Source organism: Canis lupus, chromosome 11, assembly GCF_011100685.1.
Source record: "Canis lupus familiaris isolate Mischka breed German Shepherd chromosome 11, alternate assembly UU_Cfam_GSD_1.0, whole genome shotgun sequence".
Taxonomy (NCBI): Eukaryota; Metazoa; Chordata; class Mammalia; order Carnivora; family Canidae; genus Canis; species Canis lupus.
Genome location: NC_049232.1, coordinates 54,250,702 through 54,271,525, shown reverse-complemented (window position 1 = coordinate 54,271,525; position 20,824 = coordinate 54,250,702). Strand labels below are relative to the sequence as shown.

The following is a 20,824-nucleotide window of genomic DNA, read 5'->3' as shown; positions in this document are numbered from 1 at the left end:
CTATAAATTCAAACAAATCACAAGCCTAACTAGCTGCTGGAGCCCCATCTATCATATCCCCACACTGGCCAAAGTGGGGATAATCTGAGCCTCAATGAGGATATAATAGCACTGAATTAAAACTCACCTAGTATGTTTAATTCCATGAATTCATAATGATATAAAAATCTTATTTATCTTTGGAAAATGCTAGGGAACCAATTCATTACCTTGAAAGCTGGCAAATAAAGGGGGAAGAATGGAGTATTTAACCTGTCTTTCCTATATAAACTATAGCCAGTTGTGTGCTGGTGAATGTCTAACAACTGACTCTGGGGGGAAAGCCCTGATTCATACCATTTGCCAACTTCCATGTTGTAAATTCTCTTACCATGGCCAATTTCAAGCTACCAATGTGATCTCAATGAACATAGGATTGGGAAGAGACATGCACAACTGACTCTCAAGAGCTGGTAAAATGTGGCTTAAGCACACTGCTGACAATATCTCTGAGTAGCAAAATAGTGGGTGAAGGGAAACATCTCTTAGTCAAAAGTATCCCAAGTAAAAGAGAAATAATAGAACATCACCATTTTCCAACTTGTAGTGATTTAATGGATCTTGGCATTGAGCACCAGAGCTACTAACACCACACTAGTAGGTGCAACTGAACATCATGTGCCTCCAGATGAAAGAATGCCACACCACTTAGAGTCCTACCAATGGGATCCAACCCAACTCCACAGAGTCTCTGGATCCAGCTAGTTTTGCAGGAAATATAAAGAACAGGGGATTATGTTAAACTGCACTATGAGCGTGCAATAAGAATCCAGGTTGCAGGAAACCCCACAGGTCAAGTGGTCTAGGTTCTTCAGCAGGTGAATTATGAGAATAAGAAAGGAATGGAAGGGAGGCTGGTAGATTAAAAGAGATGTAATTGGGCAGCCCGGGAGGCTCAGCAGTTTAGCGCCACCTTCGGCCCAGGGCATGATCCTGGAGACCCGGGATTGAGTCCCACATCGGGCTCCCTGCATGGAACCTGCTTCTCCCTCTGCCTGTGTCTCTGCCAATCTTTCTCTCTCTCTCTCTCTCTCTCTCTCCCTCTCTCTCTCTGACTCTCATGAATAAATAAAATCTTTAAAAAAAATAAAAGAGACGTAAATGACATAATGAACTTTAATGGGCAAGATATTTTATGGACAGGATTAACATATAATGTCTGGGGATGCAGAGTTAGGTGATGGAACTATAAACAAACTCAAGGAAATGATCATTCTAAGAGTAATCACTTTTTACTGGAATGGAGTTTGAGACTTGCAGTGGGCACATGGAGGGCCCTGGGTTTGCTGCAGGGTCCTATTTCCTGATTTAGGTTACAAGAACTCATTAAACTACATACTTGTTTATAGTTTTCTGTATCTACGTATAACTTTACTTATTTTTAAAAATATTTATTTATTTATTTATTTATTTATTTATTTATTTATTTATTTATTTATTTATCTGAGAGAGAGAGAGGGAGTGTGCCCATGTGGGCTTGAGCAAGGGGAGGGGCACAGAGGGAAGGAGAGAGAGAATCTCAGACTCCATGTTGAGTATGGTGTCTGACATAGGGCTCCAACTCACGACCTGAACCAAAACCAAGAGTCAGATGTATAACCACCTGAGTCACCCAGGCACCCCTATATATGATTTTACAATAAAAGAGGTTAAAGCTTCTGCTGTCAGATGAAAATAGTACATACTAATGATTTCATTTAACAAAGTTCAAAACCAGACAAAACTAATCTCTGTGTGCTAGAGGTCAAGATAGTAGATACCCTTGGGGAGAGCTAAGATCTGGAAGGAGGCACAAGAGGGCTTCTGAGTAATGTTCTATTTTCATCTGGTCTCATGGGTGGGCTCAGTTCGTGAAAATATGTGAGAGAAAATTAATCCATATTGAACTAATATGACTGTTATTTTAGATTTTCTGTTACATGCGGCTGACCTTAATCCAAAATCCCGTGATGAATTGATTGTAGGGTGTCCTCTCTCCACACTATCACTGCAATGCTTCCTGTCCTGTGAGTCCTTAATGACTAAGCACAGCACCAGTTGCTGGGGTTTGGGTCAATCTCCTCTCCAGGAAGCAGAGGGTCCTGAGCACTGAGCCTCCCACTGCCTCTGAGAGTCACACGGTCATTCCACCAGATTTACTGAGCCCTGACTTCTAAAGTTACAGAGATGAGTCACACAGTTGCCATTGCCATGGAGTCGGGAGTTAGTATAAAGAAATGTGACATTATTATTTTAAGCTATGCTGTTCAAAGACCCCAATATTAAAGTGCACATAGGAAATTCCTTACAATTTAGCACCAGGAAAATAGTTTTTCTCTTTTGACAAACTGACTTGCTTCCCTTTATCAATTAATGAAAACTATCTAACTCACCACACATCTCTTTTTGACGGGGCTGCCAAGGAAATCAGAGTTACATTTATTGCTAAATGACAGCAAATTTTTCTAGCTGATAGTGACAAATCCCACAACCTCACAGCCTATCCTGCTTATTTCCAAATATCTGTTTTCTACCCAACACCCTCTTAAATTTATTCAATTCCTTAGTATGACAGAGAAAACTGCACAATCTGATTACAAACAAACCCTCCTACCTCATCTCTCCCCACTCACAGCACTCTCTTTGCAGGCCACGAAGGTTTGCTCATCACTTCCCAAATGGACCTCGCGCTTCAGGCTCAAAGCACTTTCCTTTGGAAAGGTATTAAAAAGAACTTCATTGAAGTATAATTTACATACGAAAAAAATTCACGAATGTAAGTGTATCTTAAGTACATTTAGGCATGTCTTCCTTTTCTACTTAGCGGTCTCCTATTCCTTTTTAAGAGCCAGGCACTGTCACCTCCTCTGTGAAGTCACACCCAACAAACCCATGCTGAGTCAATTTTTCCCTCTTTAGACATTTATATTTGCCTGTTATGGCATTTAGCATTTTACATTATTATTCCTTGTTGACCTTCATGTGTGTCCACTATAACATGAGCTCCTTAATGACAGGTGTGCATCTAAGACATTTTCCACCACTACACTCTATTCCAGAACATTAATCATTGCCCAAGAGTAGTCAACCTGCCTAGAGGAAGCTACTGATCCCCAGCACCAAATAACCTAAGAGACTCCACAACTGTGGGAGCTCTACACATAACCAAGTAAGTACCTCCTGCTTAAGTTTGTCAGAATGCCTAAACCATGGTGCACACTGGCCATGAACTTTCATTCCAGATGCAAGGGTTATAGAAGAGTTTTAGACTTCAGGAAATGATATGGGTGAGAGCCCGACACAGAATGTTTTCTAAGGAATATCAACAATGGCAACAATATACCATATTTAATTGGATCTAAGGCACCAACAATTGTAAGATACATCCCAATCTCAGAGGGGGGAAAGAGGAGCTTCTTAGGGGCACCTGGGTGGCTCAGTCGGTTGAGCATCCGACTCTCGGTTTTGGCTCAGGTTGTGATCTCAGGGTTGAGAGATCAAGCCCCACGATGGGCTCCCTGCTCAGCATAGGGTCTGTATGGGATTCTCTCCCCCTTCTACTGCCCTTCCTCCTGCTCTCATGCACTCTCTCACTCTCTTTAAAATAAATAGATAAAATCCTTAATTAAAAAGGAGGAGCTTCTTAGAGTCTATGAAGTATGGTGACTTACTTACTGCATTCCTTAGGGAAGAACAAGGAGAAAGTAAGGGCAGAACAGGGACCTTTAAATACCCTAACCTTGAAAAGGTTGTATAGTGCCCATCATGTCCCCATCCCTGCCCTGAGAATTTCAAAAAACTTTTTAAAAGCACTAAGCTATAAACTAAATATAAGAGGTCTAATGATGTTCTGATTTTTCCTATGAGGAATACTTCAATGTTTTTTGGGACCATCAGGTATCAATTTTTTTTCCAAACACAAATACCATTGGTGAGTGGCCCTGCTTTGCTAGTATCCTAGACACGCACTTAGTATGCCTATGATGGGCCATCTGGCGCCAGAGCAAGGGAAGGATGGGAGCTGTGATTCAGTTTACTCTATGCAGAGCAGGTCCATTACTGTCCACAACCAAGCAGTTGTGAATTGGTGGCCTAGAGCGCTGACATCTGCCTCAATTGCCTACATCTGCTCTGCATGTGCATCCATGACTTCATTTATAGAAACACAGAATGACTAGTCCAGGGAGTGTCAAAGTTGAGCATGCACCAGAATCACCTGGAGGGAGTTTCTGATGCGGAAGGAATTTTGCATTTCTGGCAAGTTCCCAGATGATGCCAATGTTGCTGATTCAGGGACCATGCATTTAGAACCACTGACCTAGTCCAAACTACTCATTTTACGGAGAAGAAACTAGAGCACTGAGAAGGGAAGGAGCTTGCCAAAGATTAACAGAAAGATTATGGTGAAGCTGAACCAGGAGACCCAAGTCCCTTCTCCTCAAGATGCTACACTACATTGCCTCCTCTCACATAGCTACAGTAGACACCAACCCAAAGAGGAGTGATAAATGATCTGATAAGCACTTTGTACCCCCAAAATTTAAGTTTTATATTTAAATTTTAAGGATGGCTACTCATAATCAAATGAGACTCCTTGGGTCATGAAGTATGTTGGTGCAACAAACCCATCTGACCTAAGCCATTATTTCTGTTTGCTTTTAAAACTGGATTTATCCTCCCTCACCCTTTCTTTTTCTCTGTCCTTTTTTCTCTCTAAATTCTTCAGAGCAATTTGCAGTAAGATTTCCCTAAAGACTAATATGTTTACAAGTTCTTTCTTGTCTTGAGTCCAAGTGTCTCCTTCACATTTTCCAGGAAGACTCCATTCTGCTGCTGCCCCATCCATTATCACAGACGCAGAAGGAAGACAAGTAGGAACTGGATGTGTTGTTGCACACAGAGTCCTACAACATAAAATCTTACAAAAAAATCTTTTTGTGGAAACCCCAATTCACAGCAACTAGGTGAAAAAATATACATAATCGAAGAAATTATTTTCTTCATTTAACAAAGATGTTCTTAAGTGTCTACTATGTGCAAAGGAGTGTGCCTCATTAGTCATTGGGGTCTGCCAGGATTGGGTTTTCTTCTTTGCCTGAAACTTATCCTGCCTTTAACTGTGCCATTCTATATCATGGTCCTATTCCTACACACCTGATATACATCCTTGTCAGTGCGTAGGTCCCCCAAAAATGTTGGCTGAATTGAGCTGAATTTAAGCCTAACCCTTGGTGGACCCTGCTGATAACTCTTAGGAGCCTCCCATTCTTCCCATTATTTTGTATCCAGAATAGGCTTTATATTTTCCCAGCCAAAATCTGGCAACTTCACACAGTGCCTGAGGATGTACCCTGCTCTCCTCACCATCCCAAAACTAAAGAGATTATGTATGAGTAACCAACTCCGGAGGAAGGAATGATGAAATAAAATTGAGGTGCTTAAAATGGAAACCCAACAATGACCGGAGATGAAAGAGAAGGACCCACAGAGGACAGTGATATGGGATGATGCCAGGGATAGAAAGAAGAAGAAATAAAATTTTGTCAGGGGAGTTATTATTTTTGAAATTCAAGGAGGTAGAGAACAAAACAGAAAAACTTAAAAGTGGGGCAGGAGAAAGCAAAGAGGTCTCTTGGGATTTCACATGGCCCCTGAGCCAGGAAGGAGAAAGACCAGGAAAGTTCTATAACTCGGGGAACTGAGGGGATTGGGCTAGAATTCAAAGGAACGAGAAGACTGCTGTTTCAAGCTGGAGTTGAGAGAATGGAGAGTGAAGGGAAAGGACTGCTTCTTTGGGACCATCAGAACTGACATAAACAACTCTGGGCAAATATAAGAATTGGATTAGCAAAAGTGGCCTGTCAGATGGAGGAACTGACAGTTGTTCTAGGAGCCCATTCCATGAAAATCTGTTACACTCAGTGGAACGAAGACAAACACAATCACCTCTCTGCATGTGATTTTACCCACCAGATCTGCACACTCTCCAGCAGGGCACTATCTGTACTCTAAACCAGTGTTTCTCAAACTTCAAAGTGCACATAAATCCTCCAGGGGCCTTGCAAAAACCCAGATGGCAGGATTCTGCCCCCCAGAGGTTCTGATTCAGTAGGTCTACAGTGAGGCCTATAATCTGCATTTTTAACAAGCTCCCAGGTGCTGCTGATGCTGTGGATATGCCCACCACACTTTGAGTAGCACTGCCCACACAGTCAGCCTCATAAGGGGGAGCACGCTGGTGGGCATGGAAAGGCAAAACTGTGTCTTCTTTGGAGGAAACTGCCCCTTCCCTCCCTGAGATGGCTGCAGGGAGAGAACCACACCATGCTCCTCACCCTACTTATCTCCTTCCATGTCCTACACCTGCAGTTCCTTCAGCTACTTACCATTAGGTCAGCATGCCGCTGGGACAGATCTGTGGTCAACAGATTCCCCTAAAACATTTAAGAACCAGTCAAGGTCCAGGAGAAATAGGCCCGTAGTGAGCTTCATTTGTCCATGTTGTTTGGGACAAAATGAGGAGCACTCCTCACAATGCAGGAGTCTCCCTAGGCTTGCTGCAGCAAGCGATGCACAGGACTTCCTCAACTGACTTCCCAGCACAGAGCTCTCTGCCTGCCGTTCCTCCAACATACTTCAGCAGAATCAGGGATCTGAAGGCAAATTCATAGGTATTGGAGATGGAACCAGCCTAATATCTCATTTAGGACCTGTCCCTGAGGGCCAGACTAAGTAAAGCAATTACAGTACAAGAACCAGGTGTTGTCACCCATGGGATTTTAAGATCTCGTACAGCTTTGAAGGGCTTTTCATCTTTCAAACTGCCGTCTCCTCCAAATCTGCACGTGTAGCTGTCTTAAGCCGTGAAAGGAAACTAGTAAAGTGAGGTAATGAATCCCAGGCTCAGATCTGGTGTGTGTGGTCAAAATTCCTAATAATGCCTCACTCTAAGAACATGTGATGGAACCGTCCCTTGATGAAGTGCAGTTTAATACTTTCCAGCGATTTGAATCCTGAGGGGGTCTTAGTTTTTTTCTTGACAGGTTATCAGGCAGTGGAATATATTGAAGAAGTATAAAGCCCCACAGTAACAAACCTGAATGAAAGAGGTCACACATGAATCATGGGAGAAAGGGTATGTGTTTGGAATTGAAGTTAATTCAGTGCCAAAGATGGTGATTGAGCAGCCCTCTGGCCCAGACACTGTGCTGGTGGAGCGGGGAGCACCAAAAGTAGAAAGGATGATCCCAGACGACAATAACAATCCTACACATCTATCTTTCTAGTGATGTATGCCAAAAATTAATCTAAAAAACACTTTTATAAACCTTATCTCACTTTCTTTTCGTAAGTACCTTACAGAGTGGGTACAGCAGGAATTAATAGCATTGTTTTACAGACAAACTAAGATTCAGCAGTGAAATTATGTGCACGAGCCTGGCCCTCACCTTTCATTATTTAGATGTTATTATTAGTTTTTGTTATCAAGCATGTGATGACTATCAACTAGAATCAGATCTCATAATGAAACCTTTCTATTTGAAATCCCTAGGATTTAAGGAGCTTCAAGACATTAAAATCACCTAACATACGGCACAACATAGCATTGTATATTGGTTATTCTCCATTTGCTCCCCCTTACCCTCTGCCCTATATATATTTCTGCCCATGTCTGCCCCTCCTCTGTGCCCTGAAAGGCCCACTCCTGTCACTAGTCACCTTTTCAGGAGAGTCTGGCCAGTGAAAGGAACAGAAACCCAAAGTGCTACAACAGAGAAAGGTAAGGGTACTTCTCTCCTCTCTTGACTGTCCTTTCTAGACCACAGTTATCTCCAAGACTCCAACTCTCATTGGAAGCTGATAATAGCATTTTTCCTCTTGCCCCTCAGGGGTACTAACAGCTTTCCCCTCTAATTAACGTCTAGGTGCCTCCCCTCTCCTTGTTGGTTTCCTTAATCCCACCTGCACCCCTGCAAATGGTGCCTTCATTAAAAGCTCTTGAACCACCTCAGTTAGATTCTGTTTCCCTGCTAGGACCCTGAATCATGCACACCTCTCTCCCACATAGGTCCAACCTGTAAAAATAAACCTAATACCCAGAGGAACTCAGTGAGCCTAAAACATCCACAGTCACGAACTCATTGATTTTTCCCTTTTAATAATTAATGTATGTTTCTCCAGGGCTTATTTGCCACAATCTTACCTTGGGCCCTTGTTTATCCCCGCTCTGAACTTTGTGAGGGTCTCCTGAGTGAACTCCCATCTCTGATGCCTCCCAATTTCAATCAGTCGTATCCACAGCCTCCTACTGGATTAAATTTCCCGGTGCACAGTTTTGATCATGTCATTCCTGCTATGGTTCCCAAATGACTACAGCATAAAGTTCACACTCCTTTAGCCAGCACACAGGGCTCTTGCCTGGGTCTCCAGCCTTATCTACAACTCCCCTGTGTGCCTCCATGCTCTCTGTTTCCCAACCCCTCACCAAAATATATGATCTTGACTTTATTTGCACCATTCCCTTAGCCTAGAAAGGCCTTAACTTTGAAACTGTTCACAGACTTCCAGGGCTAGCCCAAACATTGCTTCCTGCCTGAAGATTTTCTGTTTCCTTACAGAGATAAACAACCACTTTCTCCTAAATTCTCATGGGTCTTTCTGCATCTCTTTCTTATTGGCACTCAACAAGTTGCACCTCTCTGTATTCTTATCTGTGTCCATCCCATTCCACACCCCATTCTAAGCATCTTTTCCAGACAGTTTCATGGTGGTACCCCCAAGCTATGAGCACAGGACATAGCACAGAGTAGCTCTCAGCAAGTATCTTTTGGATAAATGAATTCAATTTAATATCCCTTTAGCACCTAACACGGGTCTACTGTGGTTAGACCTTAAAATCATTTGAATAAGTTGAACAACCTGGAAAATGTATGTTGAATGTCATGTATGGGATGCTGCATTTGAAAATATCTGCATATTTGCCTATTTTGTATGACTGTCTCTTAATATGAATACATACTATTTCATTTAAAAAATCTCTCTTAAAAAAATCTATTTGGGGAAAGTGATACCACACACATAAGCATCTTAAAACAACAACAACAAAACAAACTAGCAATGCCACAACTGAACAGGGTCCTAGTAGAGGTTTCTGAAGGGCAAGTGGATGCATGCAGCTTTGAAATATTCTACTTTTTCTCATTTCCTATCAGCCCCATCCTTTCCCTGCATCCAATTTTGTTTAATGAGGCTACTGCAATGTATTTATTTTGGGGTGATTGAATTTAGAAAGACATTCATCTCACACACAATTGCTGCCACAAGCTGAATGGCTGAATCATAACAGGGATGATGGCATTAATCCGAGGACAGCTGTTTCTTATCATTTCGAACACACAGAAAAAGCTCAGGCCAGGCGAGAGTCTTGCTTCAGTTGCAAGATGGGACTGATAGGGTCAGAAGCAGAATGCTTTTGGGCAGGTGAAAGTAGACAAGGAGAAAGAAGAAATGCCCTGTGAGGGACTAACCCTTTGATTTTTAGCATTTTGTCTGTCTGATGTATGAGAGCTGCTTCTAGCCCTTTGGGATACTAAAGAATTCCAGGCATAAGGAGATAATTTGATAAGGACAGCAGAGGACTCTGCGTGGTAACTAACCTTTTAAGAAGCACTTACAAGTTTGTTGTCAGGAGTTAGAGCTATTAAGAGTAACAATACTGATAACAATACTAGCTCTCATCAGAATGGTACATTATCATTTACAACCTGCTTTCACATTTACTCTCTCAGGCAAGGGTAGCTGCCCAGGTGCCCAGAGCTCAGGGTCACATCAAGGATGGTTCCCAAGGAGCTGGGATGCCCCTTCCCAAAGAAACCTCCTAGGACACTTGTCTGTGGCAGATGCCCAAAATCCACCATGAAGGCATTCCTTCTTTGAGCTCACTTTTACTGTTAAAGCAAAACTGTTCCTGGAAATAAGCATACAACCAATTCTGTAACTCATTTACACCTGAGTACGAATGCACGCTCAGCACCTTCTCTGCAGAACAGCTGGCCAAGGTTTTAAGCAGGTCACCGAAGTACTAGGAATAAAAGGAGGTTAGGGCCCTAACAAATAGACATTGCTGACACTCCACTTGCTACAGCTTTTGAGGTAACAGGAAACAGAGTGGTATTAATTTCAACATGGGATCTTAATATAGCTAAGAGCTACAGAATAATCTACCACTTAACAATTGCATGCCTTCCAAAAGTAATAAAATGTTACGAGAATTCAATTTTTTATTTTTTATTTTTATTTTATTTTATTTATTTATTTATTTATTCATGAGACACACAGAGAGGCAGATACATAGGCAGAGGGGGAAGAAGGCTCCCTGTGGTAAGCCCAACATGGGACTGGATCCCAGGACCCCAGGATCATGCCCTGAGCCGAAGACCAACCCTCAACCATTAAGCCACCCAGGCATCCCAAGAATTCCATTTTTTTAAAGGCCTAAATTTGAAATCACAGGGCAACCTAATATAAATAAACACTCATATATTCATTCTGTAGCCAGTAAGCTAAACAACCCAAACTCATGGAATACAATGAAAACACTATTTTTAATCTCCTGCCTTTTAAACTTACCAGAGGTGAAATGGGGAGAGAGTTTCATTCCCCTGCCACTAGACAGAAACTCAAGCATGCCCCCTGTGGTTGGGCAGTTCCTCCTAAGTAGCCAAAAGTCCTTCCTTCACTTAAAAGGAAGGAACACAGTTTCAATTCAGTAAATTAAAATATCCATATCCGCGTAGTAATAGAAACTTCTAATCTCATTCAAGGGGCTTTTGGCAGGTGAGAAACCAGGGTATGAATCTTCTCTTTCCTTCTTAATACTCCCAGCTTGCTAACTGGGGTTTTAAACCCCCTCCTGGAGAAAGAGAGGAGAGTGAAGGTGGCAGAGAGTGTTTGTTTGATGGGGACCCTGGTGACATGGTACCACACTCTCCAGGGCTAGCAGTTGTCTAGAACTGACTTTCTCCTATATGGTATTACTGTGAGTTCCTCCAAGCCCTGCCCCCCAACCTAGGTGCTCTCACTTGAGGATTCTTTAATTAACCAAAACAATCCATTCAGACAGGAGTTCCTGCCCCAGGAGGCCCTAGCGAGCATTCCTCATCCAGCTTCTCAGCTGGATCTACGGACACCCTATTAAACAGATCTTAGGTGCTTCACAGCCAGGCTCTCCCTTGCAAGGGCCCATATCTGTTCCTGGGAACATTCTTTGACCTAACAAATTCTAGGAGTACTGGCCAATCAGGAAGTAGCAGCAACCTCCTTTGCTCCACTGCCAAAGCAATAGCCTGGCTTGTTTTTTTTTTTTTTTTTTTTTTTTTTTTTTTTTTCTGTAAATTTTCAGAGCAGGATTCAGACTCAGTGCCCTGGGCCTCTAACAGCAGGATGCAGCTCAAACTCTGAGTGGTCCTGTTGAGGCCAGGTAAGATAAGATGGGCATCCACATCCCTTACTTCCTGAGTCCAGGAGTGGTACTTAGCACGCTCACTGCTCCCTCCAAAGAAATTCTCTTCAAAAGCCTCAACAAGGGGCACCTGGGTGGTTCAGTCAACGAGGCATCTGCCTTTGGCTCAGGTGGTGGTCCTGGGATGGAGTCCCATGTTGGGCTCTCTGATCTGCTCATGGGGAAGTCTGCTTCTCCCTCTGCACACCCCTCCCCAGTTAACTCTCTCTCTCTCAAACTAATAAATCTTTTTAAAAAATAAGCCTCAGGAGCACCTAGGTGGTTCAGTTGTTTAAGTGTCTGCCTTCAGCTCAGGTCATGATCTCAGGGGCCTGGGATGGAGCCCCACATCAGGCTCCCTGCTCAGTGGGGAGTCTGCTTCTCCCTCTCCCTCTGCCTTCCACTCCCCCTGTTGTGCTCTAACAACTAAATAAAAAATCTTTAAAAAAAATAAAAAATTAATTTAAAAAAATTAAGATATAATGGTATCTTCTGACCTTTGACGTGAGAACCTGAGTCATATAACCATTCTTTGCTAAATCCTTTGTGCAGATTCTTCTGGGTGGTCTGTCCCTCAATTTGGCTATCTGATAGCTAGTGTGTCTTGATTCTCTGTGGGAACTTAGAATCTAACCCTCCTGTACAACAAACTCATGTATTTGGCCAACAGTTATTGAAGGTCTACCTTAATGTAGACTGTTTCTGTTACCTCTTTTCTCTTCCTCATTTGTTCTATTCTTTACCTTCCTGCTATCCAATGTTATGATGAAGAATCAATCATTCCCTCTCTCTACAGATTTCCAGCTGTCATTGTAGACATGTGTGAAAAAAGTTTTTCACTCTCTGTACCAAAGTGGAAAACAAGCAGACTAAGAAAACATAAAATAAAAACCTACAGTAAATAATGAAAATATTGGATATCAAATTATCCTCCTAGCATAGTAACTTTTTGAACCCAAAGCTTAGGATGTTGTCTATTTGAATTTGGGTTCTTCAAAGTTCAAGTTGCAAAGTTCTTGCAAAGCTTTTGCAAACACAAGCCTTAAAAATGTTTTAGTAAAGGAGGTGCTTTATCATGTATTCCCAATATATAGAGCCAGGGGTAGTAGGAAACAAGCTGAGAATAATCAGGGCCAGTAAGGAATTTAGTTATTGCTAAAAAAAAAAAAAACAAAAAAAACCAACCATATTTCCTATAGCATATAAACACAGGCATATGGACAGGATAAAATAAAAGCAGGAGTTGAAAGGAATACCAAGAACTCTAAAACTGCTCTATCAGACAATTGGAACATCTAACAGGATTTCTGAAATATCATATAACAGTTGTCTACTTCACTAAGCCCTTAAATCCTTAACCTAAATAGTTTTTTGTTTGTTTGTTTGTTTTTTAATAATCATGATGATCGATAGCTACCATTTACTTAGGGCTGTTTCTATGCTGGGTGCTGAACTAAGTTATTTATGGCATGTGATATTTTCACAACAGTCCTGTGGGAGAAAAAATACTATATATTCCCATTTTATAGATGAGGAAAACGAGCCTCAGGAATTAAGGCACTTGTCTTGAGTGGTGAATATGCTAGTTATGCTTGGCTGGCAGTCATGCCAGAGCCATATCTCCCTCCACTATGCTATGATGATCTGGCATAGGGGCAGATTCAAGTGAGGGTTCCATTCCTAATGTTGCCTATCTGTGTAGAAGCAAGGGAAAAGGAATTTCATCTTCATTTAGAAGCCTTTGATTTTTTTTTTTTAAAAAGCTACCATAAGTGGCCATTGGGCTGGTCTTTGCTAGTGAAATCAGCAATCACAATGACCCCTCTGTTGCAGAATAGGAATGGAGTGCGGAAAAAAAAAAAAAAAAAAAAAAAAGGAATGGAGTGTGGCTGCCAAATGCCTCCTAATTGTCTTTATTGAGGAATGTATCAGCACCAATTCCAGGATGTGAAGTGAGGGAGAGGGTGAAGTGGGGGGAGAGGATCTGGGAATATAAGGCTTTTTTCTTATTACTCAGTGTCAGCACCTACAGAAAGCCATATGCAGCAAGGGAGCACCTTCATTATATCAAGCTAATCTACCCAGACAATATGGCAGGATCCCCACATAGGACTGTACCTCTTTGGTTTCAGTTTTCTGTAGCCTTCACCCTGTCCCATCTCTACATGAATAAACCTTCCCTGCCCTCCCTTCCACCCTCTTTTTCCTCCCCGCTGACAAATAATTGTTGAGCACCTACTAAATGCCAAGCACTGGATTTGATACAAGGCTAATAACAAAGATTAAGGCTTGGTCCCTCAAGGATCTTATAGTCTAGTAAATAAGTCAGACAAATTAGCATACAATTACAGTACTAGTTTATGAATACCACAGTTGGGGACAGGAACAAGAGGGACACAGCCAAGAGGAGGAAAAATCAGGGAAGGTTGACAGGAAAAAAACAAAACCTTTTCTGGTCTTTCCTGTTTGGATATATTTCATCCCCATTCCAGCCCAAATTTTGTCCCACCTTAGAGCTCTGGCAGAGAACCCTGTGGTGTTTTTGGCTTCTATCAGTCACTTCGGGCTGGGTTTATTTCCTCCATTCCGTTCAGTATAATTCACCCCATGTGAGCACTGTCCTAGCCACAATTTGGGGGAGGAGAGTAACAGCCCATTAAAGACCCACTTCCTTGGAGAACATGCAGGAGGAAAACTCTGTGACGTAAGAGAAGGTTAAACCAAATGCGATGGAGGATACCATGGGGATCGATGACATCCCACTAGAGAAGGCCAACATTACAGAATGCTTCAGGAAAGAAGTGGTGTTGAGGGGAGCTTTGAAAAGTGAGCAAGATCTTTATAGTCAGACGAAAAGGAAGGCCTGCTATGCTTTGTAATAAATCAGGGAGGAAAACGGAGAAAGAATGAAGACAGGGTGTTTGAGGGAATTGTAGTAGACCAGTAAGGCTGGCATGTTGCATAAACAGTGGAGGAGAACTGTGTAAGTAGAGAGAAAAACCTTGGGAGACCAAATTGGACCAATCTGTGGGAGCTTTAAATACCAGTAAGGTATTTGCATTTCATGTGCAGGCAGTGGGAAACCACTTTGAGTGGAGAGTGTGTGACCAAATTTGTTTTGTAAGATTGTGGTTGAGGAAAGCTAAGAGATAAGGAGACCAGTTAGGGGGATGACTGCAACAGTCCAAGTGAGAGGGCCTGTAGGGGCTGGTGAGAAGTGGCAGTGGGGATGGAGAACTGATACCCTCAAGTTGGGGACTGAGTGTCACCCATTTGTGTCCCTGTAATGTCCAGCACTGTTCTCTGCCTTAATTAGGTTTTGTAAATATTTCTGAAATAGAACTGCATTAAAGATTCAATTTGAATATATGAATTTATGTATTGCAGGTGTTCTGTTCTTTTTATTTTAATCTTGTCACCTAAGTTGCCCAATTCCAGGTCATAGAAGGCGCCTGCCCAAGGCTCTGTTTATCTTGCATTTTGGGGGGGCACCACAGAGCAGTGATGCCTGATTCGTGGTCCTTAATTAGCTCATGCACTATTTTAATTGGTCTGCAGTTGTCCGGGTGAACAGACCTGATTTCTTCTCTGGAGTCAGCGAGGGCTGCCCCACCCTGTCCTGCCAGCTCTGGCATCTGGAACATCATTAGCTGAGAAGACTCAGGGAGCCTGCTGAGCTCCAAAGCATGCAAAGAATGGGTTCTCACAAGGAATGCTAATGACCAAGGGCTGCTGGGACCCACCTAGGGTAACTCTCCAGTAAACCCAGTCACTTTATGCAGGCACTTCTAAGAAAGGGAGGAGGAGGGTACAGTAGTGGCAAATGTAGGGACCACCTGCGGTGTAACCCTTGAATTCTAGATGAGGTCTGATATTTACATATCAGATGTAAATATTAACATTTAATAGGGATCTATTAAAATGGTTAAGAAGACTCACCTAGAAAGTAAACCACCTCAAGAGATGGCTTAGAATTATAGAATTAATGAGACTGCAGGGTCTCCCAAATCCAAAGAAGGAGTCAGATTGGACTGAGACCAAGACCTCAATTTAATCAAAAGACCATGGCTAATTTTATTGAGCATTTACTATGTACCAAACACTCTTCTAAGCACTCTCGTTATAATAATATATTTAATGCTCACAATGACTCTATAATGTGAGTACTACTATTATCCTTATTTTACAAGCGAGTAAACAGACATGGTGGGGGTAAGACTCGCCCCAAGTTACACAGCCGGCAAGTGGTAGTCTGAATTTGGATCTGGCAGTCCAGGTCTAGCATGCATCACTTTCTGCTTTTGTCTCTTGTTCTCATTACTCTGACCAGCAGGAACAGAAGACCTAAGAAGCCTGAACTGTGACATCTTCTGAGACATGAATGTATTGAGGGTCAGTATGACACAAAGAGAAAAACTTGCTCTTGCATCTAAACAGACCTGCCTTAGAACCCCATTTCCACTGTATATTAGTGACTGACCTGGGGCAATTTACTTAACCTCTAAGGGTTACAGTTTCTTGGGTGTAGAGTAGAGCCAATACAATCTTCAGCTTGTTATGAGCAAAATAATGTATCTAATCCCTAGCCTGGCACAGTGTGGGTGCTCATTAAGAGTCATCATAGGAAAAAAAAAAAAAGAGTCATCATAGGGCAGCCCGGGTGGCTCAGCGGTTTAGCGCCGCCTTTGGCCCTGGCCATGATCCTGGAGACCACGAATCGAGTCCCGCGTCGGGCTCCCTGCATGGAGCCTGCTTCTCCCTCTGCCTGTGTCTCTGTCTCTCTCTTTCTCTCTCTCCTCTCTCTGTGTATTCTCATGAATAAATAAATAAAATCTTTTAAAAAAAAGCGTCATCATAAAGAGAGGTAGGCTCTGTGAAATCTGGGACGAGAAAGCAAAGAGTAAGAATGTATATTTTCCTTGTATATCCAGCAGTGCTTAGAGGAAAGAATGTTTTGATTCTAGAAAGGCTGAGAGGGGCCATTTACCCTTCCCTGCAGTTTGGTGGCAATATCACTCAGGATACCAGCTTTCTCTATCCGAGTTCTGGACTCACTGATGGCCATTCCAGTCTGATTGGGTCTTTGTTCCTACTGCTCCTGCCAGCTCTGCCCAAAGGGGTCCATCTAACCCCACTGTTCTGCTTCCTTGAAGTAGGGATGGGATAGGGCATGTCTATTGCTAATCAAGTCCTAGATCTGATACTAAAATCCTCAGTCATTGTTTTCATCCTAAGCCTCAACACCTGACTTCTTTGCCTGACCTTCAAGTGAATAAACAATAGTATTATTTGAATGTTCTTTTCAGTGCAGGTGCCATTTAAAAGAAGGTTCTCTTCTCTTGGTGAAACAGCAGGATTACACAAAAATAATCTGAGGTCTGAACTCTGTCTCTGCCTCTTAGTAAGTATGTAGTAAGTATGTGACTATGAGCAACTCCAATCTCTGCCCTAGTTACCTCAAGAGTTCTTAGAATGATTGAATAAAATAACAGATGTTAACATGTGTTTTGATTGCAATGAAACACATGAATAGAATGGCAGGGGCCATTATCACTGAGGTTATATCTAATTGGTGAAATTCTGACAATGTTAAATAAGATTTTCTAAGCCATCTGGGGCTTAGGGTGCCCTAGAATCTCAATGCTGGCAAGTGTTGTAGTACTAGGGGCAACCCTGAGTGATCCTGAAAGAATTAGAAATGAGATTGTCCTTTGAGAGTTTAATGAGGACACCAACACATAATTGATTACAGCAGAGATTTGCTAAGTCACCTTAAAGAAACAGAATGGTTCTCAGACCATGAGAACTTGATAAAATCTGATTGAAAGAAAGAAAGAAAGAAAGAAAGAAAGAAAGAAAGAAAGAAAGAAAGAAAGAAAGAAAGAAAGAAAGAAAGAAAGAATGAATACAGGGGTACCTGGGTGGCTCAGTGGTTGTCTGCCTTTGGTTCAGGGTATGATCCTGGGGTATGATCAAGTTCTGCCTCAGCCTTCCCATGGGGAGCCTGCTTCTCCCTCTGCCTATGTCTCTGCCTCTCTGTCTCTCTCATGAATAAATAAATAAAATCTTTTTTAAAAAAAAGTATTAATACAGCTGAAGAAGGAAAGCACCAGTCAAAAGAGATATTGACTAATCATGAAAACACAAGGAAAGGAGGTCAGATAAGCAAACCTTGGCATTACCCATCTAATACCAGACAGGGCAGAGGGGCTTTGGTTAAGAAAGTGACCCAGGTAATTCTGGTGACAAGCATCTTCCTACTATAGAGGTCTAGGTCAGATGTCTCTAAATATACTTTTAATGATTTCCCCTTGCCCTAACTGTAAGCTTATCAAGCAATCTGATTTGAGTTTGATTTCCCATGTAGATCCACCTACAGGAAATGAATACATTAGCCATTGGACTTGGGCATCCTTTGGTAATTATATTTCTTATTGTGAGTTAATAAATTATATTATATATATAAATTTATATATATATATATAAATAATTATAATATGGCTTCTTCTACAGCCTGCTTACAGGGCCAGAATGCTCTTGTCATAGGACTTGAGCATTTTAAACCTTCAGCAATTGTAGTTTACCTTGTAAATCACTAAATTAGCATTCTAGATTATATACAACAGTGTTGTGAGCTTAGATCTACCCTTGAATGCTTCCATATCAGATTTCTGAGCCTAATTGGCAGAGGACCAGAACATGGACCCTTCGAGTTCAATGAGGTAATACCCTACAATAAAGACCTTTAGGGAGACAGCCAGCTAACCTTCTCTTGGAGTAATCCTCTCCTTGTCATTGCTTGACACCATTTCTTTTTGGAACACTGCAGAAGGAACTGACATCACCACCACCACACCATACAAGTATTCCTTTATGGCAAAGCCTAATAGCAGATAAATAAGTCCAAATACTTTATCCTGCCTATCTCATTGAGACCCTGGGATGCCTCCCCATGTTCTGTCCCATTATTCCCTACATGCACTCTAAATTCCAAACTTAATATCCTTGCTCATGCTATCCATCTCTGGCTGGAACAACTTCTTTTCCTCAGCTCCACAGATCAAATCCCATCTTCAATTCAAGACTCAGGTCCTGTGCCCTCTCTTCCATAATCACTTCAATAATTGCAGGTCCATCTCTAAAGTCCCATAGCTCATTTCCTGTTCAATCCCACTTTCTATCTTATGTTAGAATTCTGCAGTAAGAGTGAGGTCTCCAAGAATTCCAGAAAGAAAACTCATCTCTTAGAGTGTTCTTTGCTTATAGGAAAATCTTCCTGGGAAATCAAATTCATTCAGTCTTTCATTAACTTATTCACTCATTTAACAAGTATTTACTAAGTGCCTCGGTGTGCTAGTTAGTGGGATATGGTGGTGAATAAGACTGACAGGGTTTCTACCCTCATGCAGCTTCCCATCCAGTGGGGAAGATGGACACTAAGAAACCATAAATCAAAGCTGTGATAAGTGCTATGAAGAAGTACAGGAGCGCCTGGGTAGCTCAATTGGTTAAGCATCTGCCTTCAGCTCAGGTCATGATCTCAGAGCCCAGGGATGGAGCTCCATGTCAGACTCCCTGCTCAGTGGGCAATCTGCTTCTCTCTCTCCCTCTGCCCCTCCCTCCTGCTTGTGTGCACACTCTCTCCCTCTCTCTCAAATAAATAAAATATGTTAAAAAAAAAAAAAGGAGAAATACATAGTGCTGTGAAAGTGCAGAGGAAGTTTTTTTGGGAAAGTTAAACTTAAGTCAAAATCTGAGCTGGGACTTGGCCAGAAGAAGAGGAAGGGGGATGGTTGAAAGAATAAATTGAATGATTTCAGTGGCCAATGTCACTGAGTTGCGACAGACTCATGTCTTCAGTCCCTGGTTGATTATCCTGTCTTTAGATAATGCTAGGAACAAATTCACAGATATTTTTCCTCTGACCTTCTGTCTTCTAGCTCCAGGCAGACCATGCCCTTTATACCAACAGTATTCCCAGTCACCAACATATGATCTCATATGTTGTATTTAACCTTTCTTAGTCACAATTATGTCCCCACTCCCTGACTGATTTGTTTCATGTTAACTTCTTCTAATTTCATTCTCAAAGGGTAACATTAATTTCATGCTTTAGGGGTTCTTATTGTCAATATCATCTACCATGTGAAGAAACCAAACCTTTGCTTTGTTCATTGCTGTATTCCCAGTGTGAAGATGCCTGGATGAATGGATGGATGGTTGGTTGGATTGATCTACCTTCCTTCTTACACCAGAAGCTCTCTAAGAGCATGGTTCTTGCCTAGTTCCTAATTGGGTTCCTCCGGCACTTAAAACAATGCCATGCACATGGCAGGTAATCAATTTGCTTGAGCTTTGCTTGATTTTTTCCTTAACTAGATAGAATTCCCTGCTTTTTTAGGCAGCTAGTTCTGCAGTTGAACTGCTCTAGCTATTAAAGTTCCTTCCACTCTTGGGCTAACATTTGCCTCCTCACTGGTCCTAATTCTGCCCTCTGGGCCCATGAAGGGTAAATCCACATCCTCTGTCTCATGGCAGCTCTTCTGATGTTAGGACAGTGACCTGGTTCCCTGCAGTTACTTACAAACAAGACATTTCTCCAGCATGAACTCAAGTACTTCAAAATACTTTAGAGTACTCCTAACATACTTCAAAGAAAGTCTCATCCCTCATAAGTCTGTAAGCTGTTCTGCAATCCCACAGAGAGCCACTGTACAAGCAAGTTCTCTCTTAGGGTCAAGAACCCAGGCCGGAACTGATGGTGATAACAACAATTAATGTTTACCTTGCAATTAATTATGATTTACTGGTTCATCCACATAACACCCTTGGGATATAGGTCAGGGTTTCTATGCCTATAAATGGTCAAGGGAATCAAGCCAAAGACAAGGCCCTCAGCATATTTTGTACACATGCTGGGGTCCAGTGGAGGAGAGAATTGCATTGCTAGGGTCTCAGTGGCTCAAGAACCTATATCCAGGCTGATCTACTTGGAAGCATCATTGATTTCTCTCCTTGGCTGACAGAATCACTTTTGGTTCAATTTCATGAATACCAGATCTGTGAAATGCTACAAATTCTAGGATGAGAGGCAAAGGGAGAAGAGGATACAGAAGACAGAAACCAGGGGCTTACTGTACCAGGCTCTACATTAGCCTCTGAGTACTGAAATATGTTGAAAATGTTCCCAAATACAGCACCTTACACACAACTGGCCCAAAGCTTTGCATGCCAGTTTGATACTATTTGAAATAAGAGAACTTTTAGCTGGAGACTCAAACATCTTTTTGTTACACGTAGATTTCA

General features: G+C 42.0%; 1 protein-coding gene across 5 annotated transcripts in view; it reads right to left on the bottom strand.

Annotated features, from left to right (window-relative positions):
- Positions 1-20,824, bottom strand: part of FRMPD1 (FERM and PDZ domain containing 1) — a 150,279-nt gene that overhangs the window by 113,588 nt on the left and 15,867 nt on the right. For 2 of the 5 annotated variants that reach the window (XM_038552858.1, XM_038552859.1), the window contains exon 1: positions 18,285-18,451. The exons of 2 other annotated variants lie outside the window; for them this stretch is intronic. The gene's annotated coding sequence lies outside the window, so the exon portion shown is untranslated. Of the gene's footprint in view, positions 1-2,632; positions 2,723-18,284; positions 18,452-20,824 lie in introns of those variants that run through there. One more of the 5 variants, XM_038552856.1, reaches the window with a different exon arrangement.